This window comes from Corapipo altera, unplaced genomic scaffold (genome assembly GCF_003945725.1).
Source record: "Corapipo altera isolate COAL_440 unplaced genomic scaffold, ASM394572v1 50, whole genome shotgun sequence".
NCBI classification, from domain to species: domain Eukaryota; kingdom Metazoa; phylum Chordata; class Aves; order Passeriformes; family Pipridae; genus Corapipo; species Corapipo altera.
The window spans coordinates 7,075,723-7,096,918 of NW_020884889.1; positions in this window are offsets into that span (position 1 = coordinate 7,075,723).

The following is a 21,196-nucleotide window of genomic DNA, read 5'->3' on the forward strand; positions in this document are numbered from 1 at the left end:
GGAAATGTCCATTTGATACTTTATCCCAAATGCAAATAGCAGGTTTGATGGAATTCTCAGGCTAGGACAGAAATTGCCTGTCATGGTTAGTGAAAGCAAATACCCAGACAGTATTACTCTTCTGTCAAATATAGATGGGAGGGGAAAAAAAAAAAAAAAGTATTTTCAGGAAATAATGTGATCTTGCTGGTCCTCTAAGGGAAAGGAAATTCTTTTAGTGAATGCTCTTTTTATGTAGGATAATTTGGTTTCTTCAGAAGCAGCCTCCCTACACGATGACACAGCAGCTAGGAGAGCTTCGGATGCTCCTTTCACTGGCTCTCTGGGATGTGCTGTACTCACTGTTTGTTTCTGGCTGGTTTAAAAAAAGTATTGAGGAAGGGGTGTGTGGGAGGCGAAGGCTTTGTTGTGACTTTAGATGTGTGTCATTTCTTTCCTGCAGCTGGAGAGCTGTTTATGCGCTGCTCGCGTGCTGTTTTATTTCGGGATGGGTGATCCCTGGGACTGTTGATCTGTCAGAAAAATAAGTGTAAGCACAGGGTCAAGTGTCCCATCAGCAAATAGAGAACAAGAGTAAGCCCCCAGACAACATCTGTGCCTGCCTGGCCTGAATCCTGACCCAAATTCTGTAGCTTTGGCCCATTCTTATTACCAAAATAATTTCTCTTTCCTCCCAGATGCTGCAGGATAGAGTCACAGCAGGGAGGGAGCAATTCACACTGTCTATTTTAGGCTGCCTTTGGTTATGGTATGATTCAGAGTACCTGAGTACAGGAGCTCAGGATCCATATGTAGTAAATATAGACAGGTAGAGAAACCCCTGGGGACAATTCAGAGCTGCCAGCAAGATATCTAATATTAGACATGTGAAGATGCTCTGGGGGACACTGTAGTTTACCTTATGCACAATTTAGGTTGATTGTATATATAAAAAAACCCTGTTCCTGGTTCCAGGTAATGTCATAAAGCCCTTTGACACCCCTCCTTGGCCAGTGACAGGGGCACGGGGTGCTGTTGGAAGGAGCAGCTTGGCCCCGGGGGGGATGGCAGTGTCAGTCCCCCTTCTGCCCACATGGGTGGTGAAAGCCCCTGGGAGGGGCAGGATGAGAAGGGATGGACACTGGGCAGATCCCCTGCCTTCACCAACCCCTTTTGCACTAGGCACAAGTGGTCTGACCCTGCTGCCCCCAGCCCCAAATCAGCCGCTGATTTTAGAAAATATCTGACTATCTAAGGGGAGATATGAGAAAGATGCAGAAGATGTTGCTGATCACAGGTTTTGTCCATGCAGGGATTTTTAATTTGTCGTGCAACTCATCCAGCTGGCACCAGATGAGTGTTTGCATTAGAGATGCCCAGAATCCTGGGAAGGGTTTTGCAGGTTATGGAGCCGTGGGTGACATGAAGCTGGCCCAACCCAAGCACTCAGCATCCCAAGCATCCATGCTGCTCCTAATTTACTGAGGTGCTTTTGCCCATCCTTACTTTGCACAAGCAGCCAGTGGCACCCACCTCCATTGGGGCAGTGGTTTCCTTACACACCAGATCATGGTTTGTCATGGATTCTCTCTTGGGGTTTGATTCGGCTCCTGCAGCCTCTGGGAACATTTCCATGGTGCCAGGAGCCTGAGGGAAGCTGGGGGAGCCCAGCTCCCTGCCTCCCTGCTCTGCAAATACCTCTGTGAGCTGTTCTCCTCCACTCCCTGGCTGCCTCTGCAGGCAGCTGCTTGGCACCATGGGATGTGCATCCCTAGCCATTCCCAGTGGGGTTTGATCTGGCACAGAGCCCTTCTTAAAATAGGCATGGAGATGGAGTGATGGGATGCTGCTACTGGAGGAAAGCAGCTGGGGAAGGAGGGACCCTGTGGTTCTGAACAGAGTGTACAAACTGGGTGAAATCCTGACATATTAACCTGCAAGAATATTGTGATCAATCTTGTGAACCAGTTACCAACTAGAATACACTGTATACTATATGATAGACTTTTGTATAAAAAAAAATTAAAGCTATAGGTACATTGTAATCCTTGGTGTGATTGAAAAAAGTGTCCTAGATTGTATTACTTAATTAAAATAATGATGAGCATATTGAACTGTTTTTCGTATTTATGCCTTATAAACTTGATATATTACACATGATAAAATGAAACTGCAAGAACTGTAAGAAAAGATACTCCATTTTGGGGGCAAATCCCATTTGCTTTTTCTAAAAAAAGAGTCCTGCTTGAAATGAGCTTAATAAATCATGTGTGCAGAAGAGCAAGAGGAGGATATGTCCCCAAATGACTTTTTAGGATTTGTTTTTTTTTAATGGGGCTTTGGTTAATGTACTATGTAATAATTTTATTTTATAATGTTACTGTACAATGTTGCCTTTTGGTTCATTTAAATATAACACCAAATAAACTTGAAAATTACAGCATCCTAAGTTTTAATGAAACAGTTTTAATAATTTATTACTCCATTGCTTTTCCTCTTGTTTTTTTTTCCCAGGGACATCAAGATAGCCATGGGATGCAAGTGTCTCAGTGTTAGATAACTAAGCAGGCTATCTAGTTCTTGGCAGAATTGCTAATGGATTTCTCACTTGTGAAATAATAAGATGGCAGAAGATAATGAAAAACAAGTTTGTTGGGTTTCTTTTAAAAGCTCCTTTGCATCACATTGTCTGGGCTTCTGAGAGATTAGCTCCTGACACTAATCATAATACGTAATTTTACAGGTTATTTCACAACTGAGGTTTGCCATATCAACTGTTTTAACAAGGTCATGACTAATATTTTGGTATCTGTTTCATTTACATGTTTGTGCAATCACTGTCTCTTCTAAGTCAGTACTATGTGTACGTATTTATAGTCACCTAAGAACAGGCAACCAGTTTACTTAGGATGTCTGTATGAATTTAATTTGTTGCTTTTGACTTGTTAATTTCAAACCCTGGTTATCTTAAAATGCCAAGTGTTGAAACACAGGTAGAGCTGAGCCTACCACCAAAGGTAATCCAGCATCAGAGGTTGCAGAGGGCAGCCGTGCAAGAGGACGTATATAAACAATGAGCAATAACATGAAAACATAATAATGTGAGATCTTGATTTCCTCCTCTCTGCTGCATAAACACCTTCAATGTGTTGCTTTAGCAGTTTTGGTCAGGATGGGGAGTGCCGAGTGCTCTCTGCAGGGCCAGACCACCAGCTCCAACCTCAGGTGCTCACATGGTGTGAATCAGGCTGCAAACCATCACAGGTCCATTGGGAGGGACTGTGAGTCACAGTTTAGGATTGCTTTCAGTTTTGGAGATGGTAGCCTGGGTGTGCATCAGTTTCAGGTTTTTCTCTTGTACCCATCAAATGCAGAAGCTTACAGGTAGAAGTGCTCTTTCGATTTTTACGTTACAGCATGAATCCAGGAACAGGAACATTCATAAAAATGCTAAGTGGGATCAGGCTCATGCCAAAAAATGCTAAGCACTCTGGCACAGCATTCCTCAGTCATGAAGCTGCCTATATCAGATATATAGATCGCATCTGGGTCATCGCTGTGCTAGAAGATGGAGCAGCTGCCAGGTTTCTGTCTGCTGAATAAGTCACCGAGTCTCAAGGTAGAAGAAAGCTCCTACACTCCATGCTGTATTGGTGACCAAGACCCAGCCTCATGAGCTCTGTGCTGCTTCGAATGTATCTCTCACAGCTATCAGTTGTACTGCTTGAATAAATTCTTTATTTCAGATCTAGATCTGGTGAATGACTCTGCATGTTGCACAAATAAGTCACAAGCCAAATACTGGATCTTGGGGCTCTGTGCTGCCCTTTAAGGTACTCCTCTGTCTCTATCCCATTGAATCTGCACATGGAAGAAGAGAAAGGAGGCAGTTCCCTGAGCATAGCAGGGTGCTCCTATTGAAAGGAAAGGTCGGTTGTGTTTGTGTGCACTTTGGGATAAGGCAAGCACTTGTAGAAGTAATTATGAAGATGAGGTACTTCCTTTAATTTTATTTTGTCTTTGCTGTCTTTTCAGGAAAGAGCACTGTATCCTGTGAATTGCTGCTCTGTTAGTTCTACAACAAACTTGGCTACTTCAGATGTCTTCTGAGACCATGGACCACTCAGTATGTTACATAAATCTGTGATGTTCACTTAGACACCAGAGCAAAATGTTCAAACAAGGCAGAAGTGGGCTGTCATCAGCCAAACTCCTCCCATCAGTAAGTTTCCTTTGGTTTTATTTATGTTCTTCAGTATAGTACCCACCATGTGTAGGAGAGCCATGAAGCTCTTCCAAAAGCAACAGTACATCTAAACCTTCCCAATAGCAGTAAACTGAGATTTTCAAGGAAGACTGGGTCATGGTCATGGATGAGCCCAGCACAAGAAAACAACTGTGGTTGGCTTGTGTGTGGCACACAAAGCACTGCTGGTCCTGTCGGATGTGAGGAGATGTGAAAAGCTCTCTTCTGGACCAGGGAAGTTTTCTACAAGCCTTAATACAGTATAAGGTAGAGGAAATGGTGGATGTCTGGAGACATAGCTTCTGCTGAGGCTGGAGGCTTTTGAAGTTAAGAGCTTTGTGGCAGCAATTTCCCATCCCCAATGCTGCTTCTCCCTGCCCTCCTGCACCCTCGGTCTGTGGATTTTGGGATATTCCTCTGAGGCACTAAGCAGCTCTCTGGACATACAGTGCAGGCTCATATTTTGCCTTTTCTCAAAGGTAACCAGGTTTCCTCAGTAAAAAGAGGGAATTTTCTGCCAGACATTGATGCTTTGGCCTCAGCTAAAAAAAAAAAAAAAGCCCCTGAGGTCTGAGTTCTCCTTGTCCCACTGGAAAGGCTGACAGCACTTAAGGAAATGTGACCTGGCCCTTCCTCTCATCACCCCCAAAGCATCCTGAGACCACTCTGGATATGGCAGGGTTATGAAGACAAGCCCCATTTGCTTTCACGTTGGGCTTTGTAGAAGTCACACTTGCCTGCCAGCCTCTACAATCAGGGGTTTGAAAACTGGTTTCATTTATTAAGGATGAAAATAAATGGGTGAACTCCTCGGGTGGGAACATGCAGTTCTGTTTGCTGGTACTTTAAGAAAAATGTCAAATCCTGCTATTCATGACAAAATTGCTCTCTTTTCCCTGCTTATTTTGAGCTTGTATACAGTGTGCTGTGTTGTCCCCTAGCACGTAGTGAGGCTCCAGCCTGTGTCCACAACAGCAGGTGTCCCCTGGAAGGGGGAGGGGGGGAAGGGAATTATGTACGATGAAAAGAGTGACTAGAGAAATGCTAGCTGTTCTCTCTGTCTCTGGAAATAATGGGGACTATGGTCCCTGTTGAAAAGCTTTGCTGTAAATTCTGCTTTAGTGACAAATGAATCTCTGCTCGTGTTGAAAAATCCTCCTGATCTGCCGTCCTGCCAGGCTGCCACGCTTCCAGCAATAACACAGACCTGCGTTGTGCTGTGTGTTTTTCCTCATGTGACGGTGAGGGAAGAGGAGAGAACCAAGGAGGCTGAGTCATTTATCTTCTTTCCTCATTTCGGTAATGAAATATTGCTGTTGAACTTTATCCTGATTTTCCTGTTACTAATTTTATTTTATTTTTGGTCTGGTTTTTTTTGCAATGGTTACCATTTAAGAGGCTCATAAAGTTGCAGTAGTAAAATTTGTTACTGCATAGCAAATGTGTGCATATGCATTAATACTGTTCAAGGCCAGTATCTTGTGGCTGCAAAATTAATATTACGGTGCAGTTTCTAGTTTGGCTAATGGCTGTTCAACAAAGCAGGGCTTGTGCTTTGCTCACCTTATGGCTCTTAATCCTTTGAAACAGACCTGTGTGGAAGAGTTTGCCAGGTAGACATTAAAAAAAGGGTACATGCACAACACAAAAATATTTATTTTTTATATATATTTTGTTTATGCAATTAGAGCCTTCAAAATTTTGTCCCTGTGGATTGGTTCAGCTGGGTTTCAGCACCTTTGCATAGCACATAATTCCAAGGTTCAAAAGCAAATATGTCTGAATGCAGTGGATTAAAAATGTGCCTCTTGACTGTGACTCTGCTCTGAAGAGGCTGAACTGGATGTTGGTGTTACCCCGTGAGTTACACCCTGCATTGTTTTGGAGTCAGTGAACAATAACTGTTCAGTAGACAATAAATTAATTGACATTATCTACATTTAGACTTTCATTTTCTTACTATGCAAAAAAAAAAATCACTTTCTGTGAGAAGGATGGATTAGTTTTTGTAGCCTTTTTACCAACTTAGAGAGTTGCTGATCTGGTATTCCAGGTTGAAGGCCTAATGACATAATGACATAAGACAACTGATGATGAGGTCTTGCTCAGATGCTGGTTGAAGAGAAGAGGTTGGAGGAATATTTTTAGGGTGCTGAGACAGGAATTGAGATGGTATCTGTCAGCACTTGTTTTCTTCTTCAAAGCTTTGTCTGACAGCCAGAAGAAAGCTCAGCGCTTGTGATCCTGATGTTTGGGATCTGGTAGTACAATACCATATCTATATGGTAGTGTTAGAGGTAAAACCCAATCCCTTGGGACTCAAAAGGAAAGTATGAAGTGTTGAGCAGCTGAGATGTACTTGAGATGTGCCTGCCTAGAGCTGAGCTCTAGGGCAAGCAAATGTCTGGTCAGCTCCAAGTCACACTGGTGAGCTCACTGGTCCCACAAAGTGGGCTCCAACCACAGCAGACCCTGGGCTCATGTCCAGCAGTCACTTGGCAAAGTGATCGGTGACAGCAGCCTCAAAGATCTGATGGAAGACAAAAATATCCATTTGTGGATGGGAGCATCTGCACTGTCTTAGCCTTTAGAAGCAAGAGCCTTTTGGGGGAGGCTATGACACTTTTTTCTCTCTGCTGGAAGAGGTGAGCTGACAAAAGTAAGGCATCCCTGGGCTGGAAAAAGCAGTGCAGTGGGAAAGATAATCTCATATGAAAGCTCTCAAGGCAGTGCTGTATGTCTTCCATGTTTTGGGACTAGTCACTTGATCTCTGCAGGCTTTAGTTTTCTGCCAGTTATTCACTGCGTCTCTCTTCAGGTGTTTTCTTGGAACAGAGCTTGTCCCTCGCTGTGGGGTCATGAGGTGCCCAGGAAAAGAGGGGTCAGACACAGGCTCAGAAATCTTACAAGCCTCATCTTGTTGCTCATGATGGCATTACCAGTATCATAAATAAAGGTAGATCAGTCATCACATTTGTAACTGGTGGTAATCGGTGATACAACACCAGGGAGATGTTTGGCTCAGCTTGTCAAAAGTGTTTCGATATTGTGAGAATTATGAATGTCACTGGGAAAGCTTTTCGGGGAAGATAACAGGAGAGAGAAAAGCAGGGGAAGCACAATGCCCTGCTTAGAGCATGGGGAGTGTGGGAAAAGTGGGATTAGTGCTGCAGAAGATGGGCAGACAGTGAGCATCTGCTCTGGACCACCAGGATCAGAGCACAGCAGGACTGAGAAATTCTTGGATTAGTTATCAAGGAATTGGGAAACTCCAGGATACTGTACTCATGGGGGATTTTTACTACCCAGACATCTGCTGGGTAACAAATGCAGCTAATCACAGTGATAATGTACTACCCTAATTCACTATAAATTCTCTCCCATATGTTTAGAATTGTACCTACAGTAGGAAAGGATGGATAGTTATTCATGAATCAAGGTGAAGTGAGTTGCTGGTGCAGAGTCAGCCAGATATTGTGAAAAATAATATGTGTCAGACTTTTAACAGAATCCTTCTGAAAGCATGGCTGTATTTCAGGTATTTTAAGAAAGAAAACCAAGTTCTTGTAATTACTGATTGCTTTTAAATGTGCCAATTGAACTACTCATTTCTTCCTAACCTTTTTTGACCTTGAAGCACGAGTTCACAAGTGGAGTTGATGAAGAATTATCCTCCAGATGAAATACAAATTCAATTCTGCTCATAAGGAGGTGAAAAAGGGTTAAGAAAAAAGTAAGAAAGGAACCATGATAATGGTTGCTTAGCTCACTGGTAGCACATGAAAGAATGGTGTTTTATTGATATACTTCTATGGCCTTTCTTCTGTTGCAGGCAATAATTTTGCCCTCTAACTCACCATGGACCCAGAAGAGCACTGTGAGCTCAAATATATCTAATACTGAGGGAGGAAGGAGGTGGCTTGGCCACTGGAGTTCAGGGCTGAGCACAGTTAGTTACTGATGAATTATAGTGCCTTTTCCTCCTGTTAGCAATCCCTGCTCCCTGGCTGTGCTTGCCCCCGCGCTGCCTCATCGGCGGGTTTATTTTGGTAAGGAAACCGTATGCTGAGCTCTGGCTTTGGCCACGCAGGGCTTGGGGATTTGCATAATGGCATTACTGCTTATTTCTCAATTACAGTCTTTGAATATGCAAATCTGTTGATGCTGGTTACTGTAATCCCCCTGCCCTGGCTGGTCCCCAGCTGGGGAAGTCTTTGAGCCATTTACTGGCAATGAGGGTTTTCCTCCTTGGTTTCTTATTTCCAGCTGTGGGTAAAGGGGAAAACTCCTCAACCAGCTACCTGAAATAGAGGGAGAGCAAAATTCAGAAAAATGAAATATCTTTTTTAAAAATGAGCTTGAATGCCTTATCCCCTGTCATTTTCCCTGCAGGAGCTTATGTTCATGCTGCTGGCGAGAGATGGGATGGGTCAGCTTGCTCCATCCCACAGACTGCAGCAGGGTTTGTCTTTGCAGCAACTGTCCCCCACTCCTGTCTGCCCTAGCTGCTTCCCACCTGAAATTTGGTTTCAAAGCAAAAGAGCTGAGATGACAACCAGCAGTTTTGAAGGTTGTCTGTCTGCTTGCTTCTCTTTGTCGTCTGCTGGCTCCAGTGGAGCTGGGTCAGTGTAAAGCCGAAGAGGAATTCAACAGAGGACTTGCTTGGGTGGAGAGATGGGGAAACCTCAGCTCACAACACCTGAGCATCTTTCCCAAAAGAAGGTTTGGTGAATTGCAATGATTAACCATCTCCCAATCTGTACATCCATGTCCAGAGCTGGAGCTCTTCTTACTAAAACATTACTTGAGTAACCTTCCCCATTTCTACTTCCAATTTTTTTTTCTAGTGGTATTTTCAACAATTCTTGGGTTTCTTTCCCTGTATCTTTTTAAATAAGGGGGAGAGGTTTTTTTCAAAATTTTATTTTCAAATAAGAGAGAGTGCAACTGCTTTATTGTCAGGAAGAAATAGGTTAAACAGGAAAATCAATGCCTTTTCAGTGGCAAGGGTGAAATCCTGGAGCCATTAAAGTCCTACTTCCCAGGACTTGTGAAGAGACAGTATTTTACCCAAAACACCCTGCAGTTCATCCTCACTCAGTCAGCAGAGACTGTCCTCAGATCCAGCCACCAGGAATTGTACTTTCCTTACAGCTTCAGTGCTCTCTGCTATCACCACGTGACCTTTTAGCATTCAAAACAGCTCATATTCTTCTTTCCTCGGCCATGGACTTGCCAACTCCATCTCCACAGGCAGCATTTATTGAGAAAACCGGTTATTTTGTGTCTGAGTTGATCATGATGCTGTGAGAACGTCACTGTCACATAAGTCAAAATGTCCTGGGAGCGGGGTATCTAGACAGATTTGAGAGAAACACTTTTGCCTATGCATGGATGGGAACGTATCCCATGCCATTATGTGTTAAGGGATATGATTTATTTCAGAAAAAAAAAAAAAGAAGAAAGAAAACCCAGGCAAATGTAGAACCAATTGATATACAGGAAACAAGACTGTCTGGAACATAAATGCAGACAAGCAGCATATTTGTTGCTGATGGTGCTATGTTCCCTGGGAGAATAAAGCCATTTTGTAACTATTTGTCTGTGTCTTGAGCTTGCACACGTTTTGTCTCAGAGTTTTTAATTTCTAATGAGGTTCCCTGTGCTGAATATTTTTCTCAAATCAACGAAAATGGTTTGACATCCATTTGTAAAAGGCTTCATTGTAATGTATTGTTACATCCTGTACCCAAATTAGTTTCTTCTGTTCCCTGGATTTCCCCAGTATTCCTTTATCAGCCAGATGTGGGGGAAGACACCTGCAAATAAAGATGTATGTTGTATCAGAGCCTGCTACTGAAAATGTCCTGAGCATTCCTGAACTCTGACTTGCTCGTTGTGCTCCTTTCCTGGGAGATTAGTACAATCTGAAACACTTGGAAAGAAATTGCTCTTCACATGTTTTTGACCCTTTAACTGACTAATACTTTTGGAGGTATTCATCTTGTTTTCACTGCAGGTATTTCTACTGTACCATGAAAGTAATGAAAATAGCCAGAGAAAGGAATTTTAATCTTATTCTATGATAAACTAGTATATGAGAACTATTTTTCATTATGTACAAATGAACTGTATCTTTTTTAGGTAAATTAGAATCATGGAAGGGAAAGAACCTCCTGGGAACTGAAGAGCTATGTTTAGGGCAAGTAAAGGACAGCATTGCATTTATTATTTTGTCATCATGTATCTCTACTCTGGAAGAATTTCTCTACAAACCTTTAGGAATAAGAGGGTAATCTAGTGCCTGGACTTATTCAGTGTTTGGCTTGTATGATGAAATCAATGGGAAGAGATGTGTTTATTATGCTGATGTTTGCAGGAAGCTGAGATGATACTGCTAAAACTCTTCAAGCATGTAAAGTGCCACAGCTAAAGAACTATTTATATTTTAGAAAAGGTGCAGATAAAATATAACCGTTCAGAAACACTGCAAAGAAGGAACATAAAACAATTTTTGTGTTGTGGTGCAACATTGTGATGTAGAGCAAGAACCAGTCCAGCAAAGAAAATGACTTGAGAGATGTCATTTCGTGGCCAAAGTGTCCCACCTCTCTTCTTGTCCTGACACAGCTTTCTTGTAGTAAAAACCAGTAGTCACTGTGATACTTGAAATGCAAGAATTTCCCTACACATTGTCAGCCTATGAAGCTGTCCGGCCTTTCTGCCTGAATGTTGTTTTATTAAAGTTTCCCCCAGTAACAGTGGGTTATCTTTCCTACTCTTATCAGTTTGCCATACATTGTAACTGGTGGAACAGAATAAAATTCTTCCAGCATAAGTTCTGCCGCAGTGATCTGATTTACTTAAATATGTGATCGAATGAAAATGCAGCTTCTGAAGAACACTTTAGAACAAGAGCAGAATCTGGCAACTTGTTAGATGCCCTCAATGACTATAGTCTTACCAGAGACTTTGATCACAGCTTCCTTCACCTCTTTTCATGCTGCTTACAAAGTTAGTCTATGTAAAAATGTAGTGTGTGATTTACTTCAGCCAAATTCATTCTGAAGGCAGGAAATGGTCAATCTCTGAGCTTTAGTCATGTATAGATCTTGAATGATTGTGGAGCAGTTCATGTGGAGAGGATGTCCCAGGTGCCTGACAGTAGGGCCACACCACCAACTATAATCAACAAAGGTGACCTTCTGCATTCAGGTTTCATTATTTCAGAATTGGAGATGAATTTTCCCCAAAATTGTATGGTATAGGGAGTACCTCTGCGCTAACCTTCCCACCAGCCCTGTCTGCACACCTACATTTTGAGCCATTTGGAAGTCTCATGGGCCAGGAGCCATACCCTGAAGCAGGAAAATCTTCTCCAGGGGAGCTGTGGTGGTTACTGAAGCAATTCAGCCTTCATTTGGTCAATAAGAGGCTGTTCCCACCGCTGCTGAAATGCAGATACTGCTCAGTTGCTGCTCTGCGACTGCTGTGTTACATTGCAGTATTTCAAGAGGAAAAGTGGAGAATGACTTTTCTGTTTGAAGCCATATGAGGGGATTCAGCCAGACAGCATGTAATTACCCTAGCTGGAGCCAGGCCAAGGCAGAGGATCTGTGGCTCTCCATCTGCAGGCTTATTTTCAGCTCTTCAGATGAGAGATTGGGATGGAATATGTCGAAATTAATGAAACAAAGTTAGTTTATCTCTGGACATCTCCTCCATCATGCCCACATTAGACACAAATAACTCACTGATATGGTCTGCCCTGGACTGCCCTTCAAAGGCTCAGCTTACAAGCCCAAATGAAAGAGCAGCTGGAAACAAGGAGCCTTTCCTATTCATCCAGGTGAGTTGTGAAGTGGGTAATGAAAATGCTATTGTTTTCCATTGTGACCAAAACAGGTCACTTGGGAAAATAGATTCTGCCCGTGACTCTTCCTTTTACAGTAGAATCTGTGGCCCTAATCCAGTAAAGCACTTTAGTATGTGCTTAACTGGAAACTTGTGAGCGGCCCTGCGAGGGATCAGCTCTCATGCTGACGTTAAATGTGAGGAGTGGGAGTTGGCAGGTGGGCAGTGTGATTGCCCAGGGGCCCTGCCTTATTATCTGTGATTATACGGGCTTAGCGCTTGGCTGGACCCGGGCCCGTTCGAACAAAGGAGCAGGATTAGCAGGCGTGCAAACAGGGAGCAAAGCCAGGGGGTTCCAGCAGTGCTGAACACAACTTTGTTACTCTGACAGAATGTATAAAAGTGAATGAAAGGGCTATATGATTGCTGTTGCCATTCTGTTAATTAGGCTGAACTCATGCTTCATTAGTGTTACAATATGCTTCCTTCTTAACAAAGCCCTATTGGGTGTATGGAGCCACTTTACTATTAGTAAAATGAAGCCTTATCAGAAAGCCCTGTAATTCATTTTGTAAGACAAGTCGTGACATATATTGTGTTGAAATTGCACTGAAGAGATAGATTACTTGCTTAACACTTGCTTTTCCTAATGAACAGGAAAAGATGTTTCCAAAACTAAGTTATTTATTGTCATGGGAGCTCTTCTGACCTCATACCTAATTACATCACATAGTCCCTTAGCAGTGTTTCAAGTAGTTCCTAAATAATACAAATTGAACTAATCTGCTTTTGCTCTTGCACATTCTCCCAGTGACACTGTGAAAATACCATCAGGCATTTAGATCCTTGTTTCTTGCTGTCATTGTGGTGAAGATTTTTGCGTGTAACCATTACAGTATCCCTGCAGCAGGAATGCAGCAAAAGCATTAGCACAACCCACATTCTCTGCTTGCAGCAGTATAAAGCAGTACTGATTAAGCAACAGTGAAAACTGCTGTACCTTGGGCAGAACATGGTGTTTGTAGTAGTGTTATGACAGATGCTGACCTGGTGGTGATTTTTCTATGGATTCACTGTGCTGGGAAGGGGGTTTGGATTAAACCAGGGCACAGATCCATATTGGTCTCAGCTGGAGAGCTGACTGAAGGCAGTCCAGCCTACCAGACATCTTCAATTTCTTAGTGATGATGGTGCTTTTCTGTGGCTCCCTTCAGCACATTAGGATATGTTACAACTAACACACCAAAAAAAGAATTCCCAAAGAGTTTTTGCTGGCCTTAGTTTGACTCATCCATCTAGTGTGGCATATGGCAGCTTTCCACAGGTCAGTCAGCACCAGAGGAGTGTTCGGTCATGGGTGGAGAGGGAAAGAGCAAATGGGTGAGAAAGTGGGTGTAGGGAGGAGTGACTTAAGCAGATCTACCACTGAGAGCACAAAACTTAGTTGTGTTCACAAAGGTGAGAATTTGAGACAGAATAATTTCACAACCTGTGTAACTAATTGCTAGTGACTGTTGGGGATGCAGGGGCAGACTGTATTACGTACTCAAGTGATTGTTTCTCACAATGACTCTCTTCCACAGGCTGAAGTCAAATGGCAAATGTTGGCTGCATTTCAGTACAGAGGACAAATATGGTCCCCCAGAAGGTCCTTGTTTGATGGATCCCTTCTGGGACTCCCAGTGGCAGCACTGCTCTCTGCTGTGGCTAAAAGCATCTGTGTCTGGGACAGCAGGTTGTGCGTGGTAGAGTTAAACTCCACCCTAGCTCCCAGATCTTCCTACCTAAATTATCTGAATTTGCTATTACTGGTAAGCCCAGGGAAGGGTGATGTGCAGCAACATCTTTTATTTTCATATTTCCTCCTTGTTCTATTCTTTAGCTTTACTGTAAACTTCCATGCTCACTCATGTCTTCCTACAGTAAACATAAAAATATTCCCCTCTCTCCATTTCTAGTGCTATACCCTGCAGACCTGAGATGACCCTATATGAGAGAGTCATAACAGCACAGTCTAATGGAGAAGAAAAATGGCAATGAGGTAATATACCAAAAACAATTGTCTGAAAGAGCATCTCTGAAATGCTTGACAATTCTGTTTGCTTTTGCAGCTCAGGCTACTTGTATTGTCATCCAACTCCAGAGCTAAGGGCATTTCTTGGTGTAACCCCATGAAACCCATGGATTTTATCCCAGGGTGGCTGCAGTCACAGGTGAGTGCCATGGATGATGGGCACAGCCTCACACTCATGTGCCAGCTGCTGTGTGATTGCACATCCCCAATGAAATCAGAACAAGCCCTGAGATTCTGGGGGAGCTGTGTAGGTCACACTAAATCAGATTTGCCACAGAGCTCTGAAATCAGCACTGTGGTATGAAATTTAGAACAATGACAATTGGGAACCAGAACTGGTTTTGCAGAAGGATTAGTATTTACAGCTAAAATACAAATATCTTATTCTTATAGGCATGGAAAATGCTGTACTACGATAAATTTGGAAAGACCCTGTAAGATTTTGTTCCAAGATGGAATAATGCCTTCCTTAATGCCTTAGAGCCACCATCACCATGAGCCAAAATTGTTGGTTTTCATCAATTTAGTTTGAACCTGGATCAAATCCCTTGCTCTGCTTTGCCATGGAGCTGTAGAGATGCTGGACTGAAAAGCAGTGATGGGACAGGATGAAGCAGAGCAGGACAGGAATGGCTGTTCTGGTGGCAGAAACAGCTTACATGGATTTAAAGTGATCACAGAGCTGTCTTTCAAGGTAGCTGATTGCTCATGTTCTCGACTGCTTGTGGTCAAGGACAAACAACTATGTGGTTGCTTCACCGAGTGATTTCCTAAGCTCATTTTTGTGTAAGTTACATATATAACCAAAAGTGAACAAAGAAAACTAATGTGTCAAATAACAAGAAATTGTGGGGTTAAGCATATATAGGCCATAAGAACATCTAATTTTCCTTTCTTCTCACTGCATTTGTAAATGTGAATATGAAATAAATGGCCCGCTGTCAGTAGTCTCCCACAGAATGACTTCAACGACAGTACAAGATGCAATCCACTTGCAAATGTCTAATCAGGTGTTTCTGTGGGGGTTTTTTAAACAGCCTTTCTGAGGTGAAATTAACATTTTTAAAAATTGGTTGATCAAAATTTAACATGTTGTGGAGCACAGACTCCCCTTCCACTTCCCTGTGCTTGTGAACTGAGTTTGCAGGGATGGTGGGCGTCATACAGTACTGGATATATTTTGTTTCACCTGTCATATGCCTTAACTCATCACAGTGTTTTGCATCTGGGTCAGCTGTATTTTTATCAAGCATTAACATGCATAAGGGTTTGCCAGTACTTAATGAAAATGCTACTGAAAACTGCATTCTTCCACCTCTTCATTGAAGCAGATTTTATTGTGTTTGAACTGTGTTTGAACTGAAGGTACACTCATGTGAAAATTGTTATATTCATAACCCACACCCAAGCAATAACAAAGAACTCAGCTAATGAAAATCACTCAAAGGAAATCACTGCCCACCCGTTCTAAGAACAATTAGAAAGATTATTCCAGCATCCCTAATGCTGCCACACTGCTGTTGTACTGTTAAGCACCTCTTCCCTTTGGAAGACTAAGGTAAGGAATGTGACATATTGTGTAATAAACGGTGCTGGGAAAAAAACATTTATGGTGCTATTACCACCATAAATTCCTACAGCAGAGGACAACACTTGGTCAGTGTAAATATTTAAGGTTTCCCTGTGAGTCTCCCATTCAAATGAGCACAAGAGGAGAAGATTTGGAGCCAGTCAAAACTGGACTGGAGAATTCAAACCATCTTTTCAGATAAAGGCTGGCAAAACACTTTCCCAGTGGGCCTCTGTCTCCGGAGGACATCTCAGTGTGGCTTCCTAATGCTCTGTAGGTCAAGGATCATCTGGAAGATGGCTGTTTCTCCAGAGAGAGAAGAAAACATCCTTTCTGGCAGTACACCAGGAAATTCAGATGCTGTAACACCACAACAGATGGAGTCACTGCCAGAGAAGAAATACTGTGTTGCTGTGTGGCATAAGCATGGCAGTGTGGGCAAATCCTCTGCTGCTGGGACACCATGATGTTCCACTGGCTTTGGAGATGTACAGCAAATTATACCAGTTGGGAGTCTGGCTTTGTTGTGGATATTTCAGCTTTTAAATGTGTTTGTTCTTGTTCCCTTTTTTCTCTCCTCTGGTGTCTCTGTTGACAGAAACAGGTTTCTCTTGGGATTTATTTTTCCCACTGCATTAGAAAGTGGGCCTGAGCTTTAATGATGCAGAGCTGTGTGCTTGAGTTTCTTAGTAAGTGGCAAAGGTGTTAAAAACTGAGGCTCTAGTATTTATTGATAATGAGAAACCATCAGAACTGATCTGAATATTTGTCTGATACTAGTTTTCTGCCAAAAATAGCCAACTTTTTAACTGTATGAAAAATTAGTTTTGCTGAAGCATTGCTTCTCATTGCAAAAAATACACCAATCCCTCAAACAGCATTAGAGATATAATTCAATGACTTCTGCAAATGAAAAATGTTCATAATCATTTTGGTAAATATTTCATCTAATATAAATACAAATCCATTTTAAACTGCAAACGTATGCAAAGGCAGGTAAGGTTTATTTCTATCAGTTCATCACAGAAAGAGCTGCTGCATTTTTCAAGTGAATCTTTCTTCTGCCCACATCTGGGGGCTAAAAGGGAGGAGAGAGAAGAGGGTGAACTTTTTTCTCCAATAGTCATGACTAAATCACTGAACAATTACTTTTTTGCTCTTTACAGCAGGGTTTTATTATGCAGTGTGATTCACATGCTGCACTACAGGGGAAAAGTGCCCCAACCCAAATAGCTAGGAACAGAAAATAGAAGTACTAATCTTAACTACCCCTGTGTTTAAACAAGAGGATTTGTGGAGCACAGCAGGAAAAACTGAGGCACTGGTTCCCCTTGAGCTAAACCCCCATTCTTTGCTCTCCAGCCATACATACAATTCGTTCTCCTAACACATTCTGACGCATTAGTTTGGCCATGTTAATTCCTTTGAAATATATTTCAACCCACTGTACTTCCAAAATCACAAAACGGTTGACTTATCTTTACATGTTCATATGTTTTTGGAAAGAGAGGATGTTTCCAGTTTGTCTTTGCAGCATTCACTAATCACATACTTCTGATTTCTTGTCTGAGTCGCTAATAAAAGCTTATGAACCTCTGACTTGTGTGATTGCAGTCAGGAAACATCTTTCTTACACACGGGTGGTGTTTGCTTTTGTCAAGCCAGAAAACAGAGAAACTCCCTCTAATTCCCTCCACTGATAATTTTTATCTTTCAGAGAATGTTGCACAAATCCCTGTGCTTGCAGGACACTGCTGAGCGCTTGGTTCTGTAAGTGGCTGTTGAAAACATCTCTGAACAGCTTTGTCCCTGCTCTTCTAAGAGGTATCTTGTTATCCCCAGTCCTCCAGAAAGCTAGGGAGAAGCCTGTATCCCCCATGTTCTCCCTTGCAGGGCAGAGTGGGAGAGCGGTATGGACTTCCTCTCAGACAGAAGTTGCTGTGCAACACAGCAGTAGGACCAACAGCCTGGCTTGTTAGCATGAAACTCCCAGCAAAACTCGGAAAGTGAAATCCTGGTCACCAGGGACTTTTTACCAATAACTTCGGCAGACTCAGGATATCATCCCCCACCCTCTCCAGCAGTGCAAGACAGGGTCCTGCTGACCTGGTGCTTTGCTCAGCACCTTCAGTTCAGGGTTGAAATCAATCATTTAGCTTTAAATTCGGCTTTAGTCCTTCCTTGAGATTTCCTGGAAAACCTTAGACAAGCAGATAGTGTCTATGTGATTTGTAACCCAGAAGAGGAACAGACACACCTTTCCCATGGGAGTGGGAGAACATTGCTGCTGCAGGGGACACCTCCTTCCATCTCCTGGTGGGTGTGGGAATCTGGGGAGCAGGGCCACCGAGGGGCAGCTTCAGTTTGCAAAATATAAATAATACCCAGCCTGCAGGCCCTTGCTTGGATCTGCTTCTTGTCACTAGTGAGGCACTGCAGGCTCTGTGCCTCACAGAGCCGGTGCTGTCTTCAGAACTCCCAGATCCAACCTGCTGCTTTTCCCTTTGGCACTTCATACCATTACAGCTGGACTCCAGATGTACTCTAAGATCTTGCTTTAAGCGCTCCCTGAAGATGTACACAGCTTTTCCATTTCTTAAATATTAATGAAAAGATTAGCATCATTATTTATTTGGTTGATATTCTCTCCCTGATATGCACGTGCCTGAGCAGACACACATATATGAGCCAGATTTTTTTTTTCTCTTCTGAGCAGGGCAGCATCATTAATGTTCTCACCCCCTGATCCTACAAGGGGTTTAAGCAAGAAATCACTCATATAACTGAAGTTTTGTTTAAAATATAAACTTCAAAACACTTTCTACTACCTTAATATGATAGTGCTTTTCTGATGATTGGACCAGGATGAGGGAGACCAAGTGGAATAGGAGGATCTAATAGGGATATCACATTCATTAAGAGGGGATGGTCAAAGAGGAAGGTGTGCAGCATGAAATGCATCATTGAGGCATTGGGAAGGTTGGGGTTGGAAGAGATTTTGGTACAGGGAGTCACAGACTGCTCTGGGCTGGAGCAGAGCACTGGTTTGGGCAGGACACACCAGTCAAGGTGGTGTTTCATAAATGAAAACACATGCAGGGCTGTCTCTCAGCACACAGTACTGAGCTGTGCCCTCTGTGTTGTGTTGATCTGACGCAGCTGAGGCTGCTTGACCCAGCATGGTGGAAGAAGGATGGGAGCACTGCTCCTGGGAAGAGGAGCTCCTCGGGATCTCTCCTGCTGCAGCTGCAGGGTAAGTCCCTGCTTTGGCCAGGGTTTTAGTTTTTTTCTCTTCTTGTCCAGAAAGATAAAGATGTAAGCAGATTCCTCATTCCTATTTGTGTAGATTTATCCAGGGGTTGCAGCAATCTTGCTGCCCCTCCAAGGATGAGACAGTTATCTGGCCAGGGAACTCTGTATGGCTGATGATAAGAATCAAAGCCTCAGTGATCATCAGTAATGGTGCAATCTTTACTGTGAGGAAAGGCATTTCTGCATTTCCCACCTTGGTGAATGTCAAAATGTTTGCAGATCAGAAAAAAGCTGATGAGAGCATGAATCTCTCTGCTGCTCTTCCCCCTAGTTAAAAGGAGAGGCAGCTTGTATCCTCAGTTGTTCCTCTGATCGTACCAAGTCAGCCAACTACTGCAATAACAAAAAATGTCATTTCTTGCATGATAAATAGGGATGTTTTATCCTAGAAAGGATACCCAAGTGAAAACTTGCCGGTAAGATGACCCAGGCTCGCTACCTATCAAAGTCAAGCTTGCTGGCAGGCCTCTCATGGATTGCAGAAATAATCTAAAAGCAGAGCAAAAGCTCAGCCTGTACCTGAGATTGTCAAACCTGATGTTAACAGCAAAGCTGACAACTCGCTTATCTTAGAAAATCACTTGTGAGGGTTTTGCATTTTGTCAGAGTCTCCTCAGTGGTTTAGAAAAATAAATATAGATGTACTGAAGAGGAGAGGTTTGCTTAGGCAGCATCCTACGCTGCGTGGAGCCTCAGCATAAGATGATTCTTTCTGAGGTTTATGGACTTCTCCTGTGCACATAATGATGGCTGCAATGAAAGGAGAGTGCCTGGAAAGAGAGCAATAATAATCCAGTGCCTGGGAAGGGCGGTCCAATAAGCAAGGTTAGTCTCATGAAGTGAGTCGTGGCAAGATCATAGTGTTATATTTCAGATGCAGAGGGTGTGTGGGGGATAAATTGAGAGGGAAAATAATGAGTAGAAGGAAAAATTTTTACCCCAGAAAGGCTTGCGGTGTCCTTGCTCACCTATGAATGGATAACTCATCTTTCTCTGCTAAACCCTGGGTGTCTAAATGGCATGGTCAATGCATGGTTCATTCTCAATAACCACACACAGGGAATTCCAGCTGGAACAAAAGCAGCCAAGAATCACAGGGCAGCAGTGCTGGTGATAACCAGTGTGCTGGCAGACTTCACCAGGTGTGAGGCTGCATTTGCATAAACCCAACTGGAGCCAGACTCCAAAGAGACGCAGAAGTGTCTCCTGCAAAACTAGATGGGTAATGGGAGGTACCAAAAAGATGCTAAAGTACTCAGAGATGTTAAGACACTTAAAATAATATTAAAATAATTTTTTAAAAAGTTGACAATTTGTAAGAGTAGCTCAAAACTTCTCTCTGCAGTGTCAGAAATATTGTGAAACCAGAAATTGCAGGAAACTCCCTCAGGTTTGCTCGCTTTTGTAAATTCTGACCTTTGACTCAGCTGCCCAGACACTGTTTGGATTTTACATTGGTTTACCTCATAATTGGATGAAGCTCAGCAGTTACAGCTGAGTTTATGGGTTCAACCAAATCATCATTTATATGAACTCAGAAACTTACCATGAAAAACTTACTGCCAGTTTACATGGCAGCCTAAAACCCAATAAAAAAATTCTCAGGAGAATTGCTGAAGTGGCATCTTGTACAGCTGCCCACAGGAAAGCGTTAAATATCTATGGTACTTTTGACATGATCCAGCTATTGCATCCCTTGTCCCTGTCCCTGCCTCTGGCTTCCAGCAGTCCACATCACAGCAGTAATCACTTCCTGCTCCAAACTGCTCTCTGAATTTCCTTAGCTTGCACTAAGCTTGATCTGTTTTTTCCCAGGCAGTGCAATAATTTAGTCTCCTGGGGAAAGGCTGCATGAGTAGCCTTGTGTTCATGTATAAAACTTACTTTTCCTTGAAAACTTGTTTCTCTACTCTGATCTGTGCAAGTAGCACAGCAGGATGTTTACCTCCCAAAAGCCTCCTGCCTCCAGTTTTCCATAGCAAGCCTACCTCAGCTCTCCCTTGTCTTTGATTTCTGCCTGGCTTACTTAGGTGTGCAGGTTATCTGAAGACTCGAGGGAAAGGGAAAACGTGAAAATATGGTAAATGGCCCCAACTTGTGATTAAGTTTTTGATTACCGTGTCTCACTGGCTGTAGTTTGTCCATAAGCAGTTGCTATTTA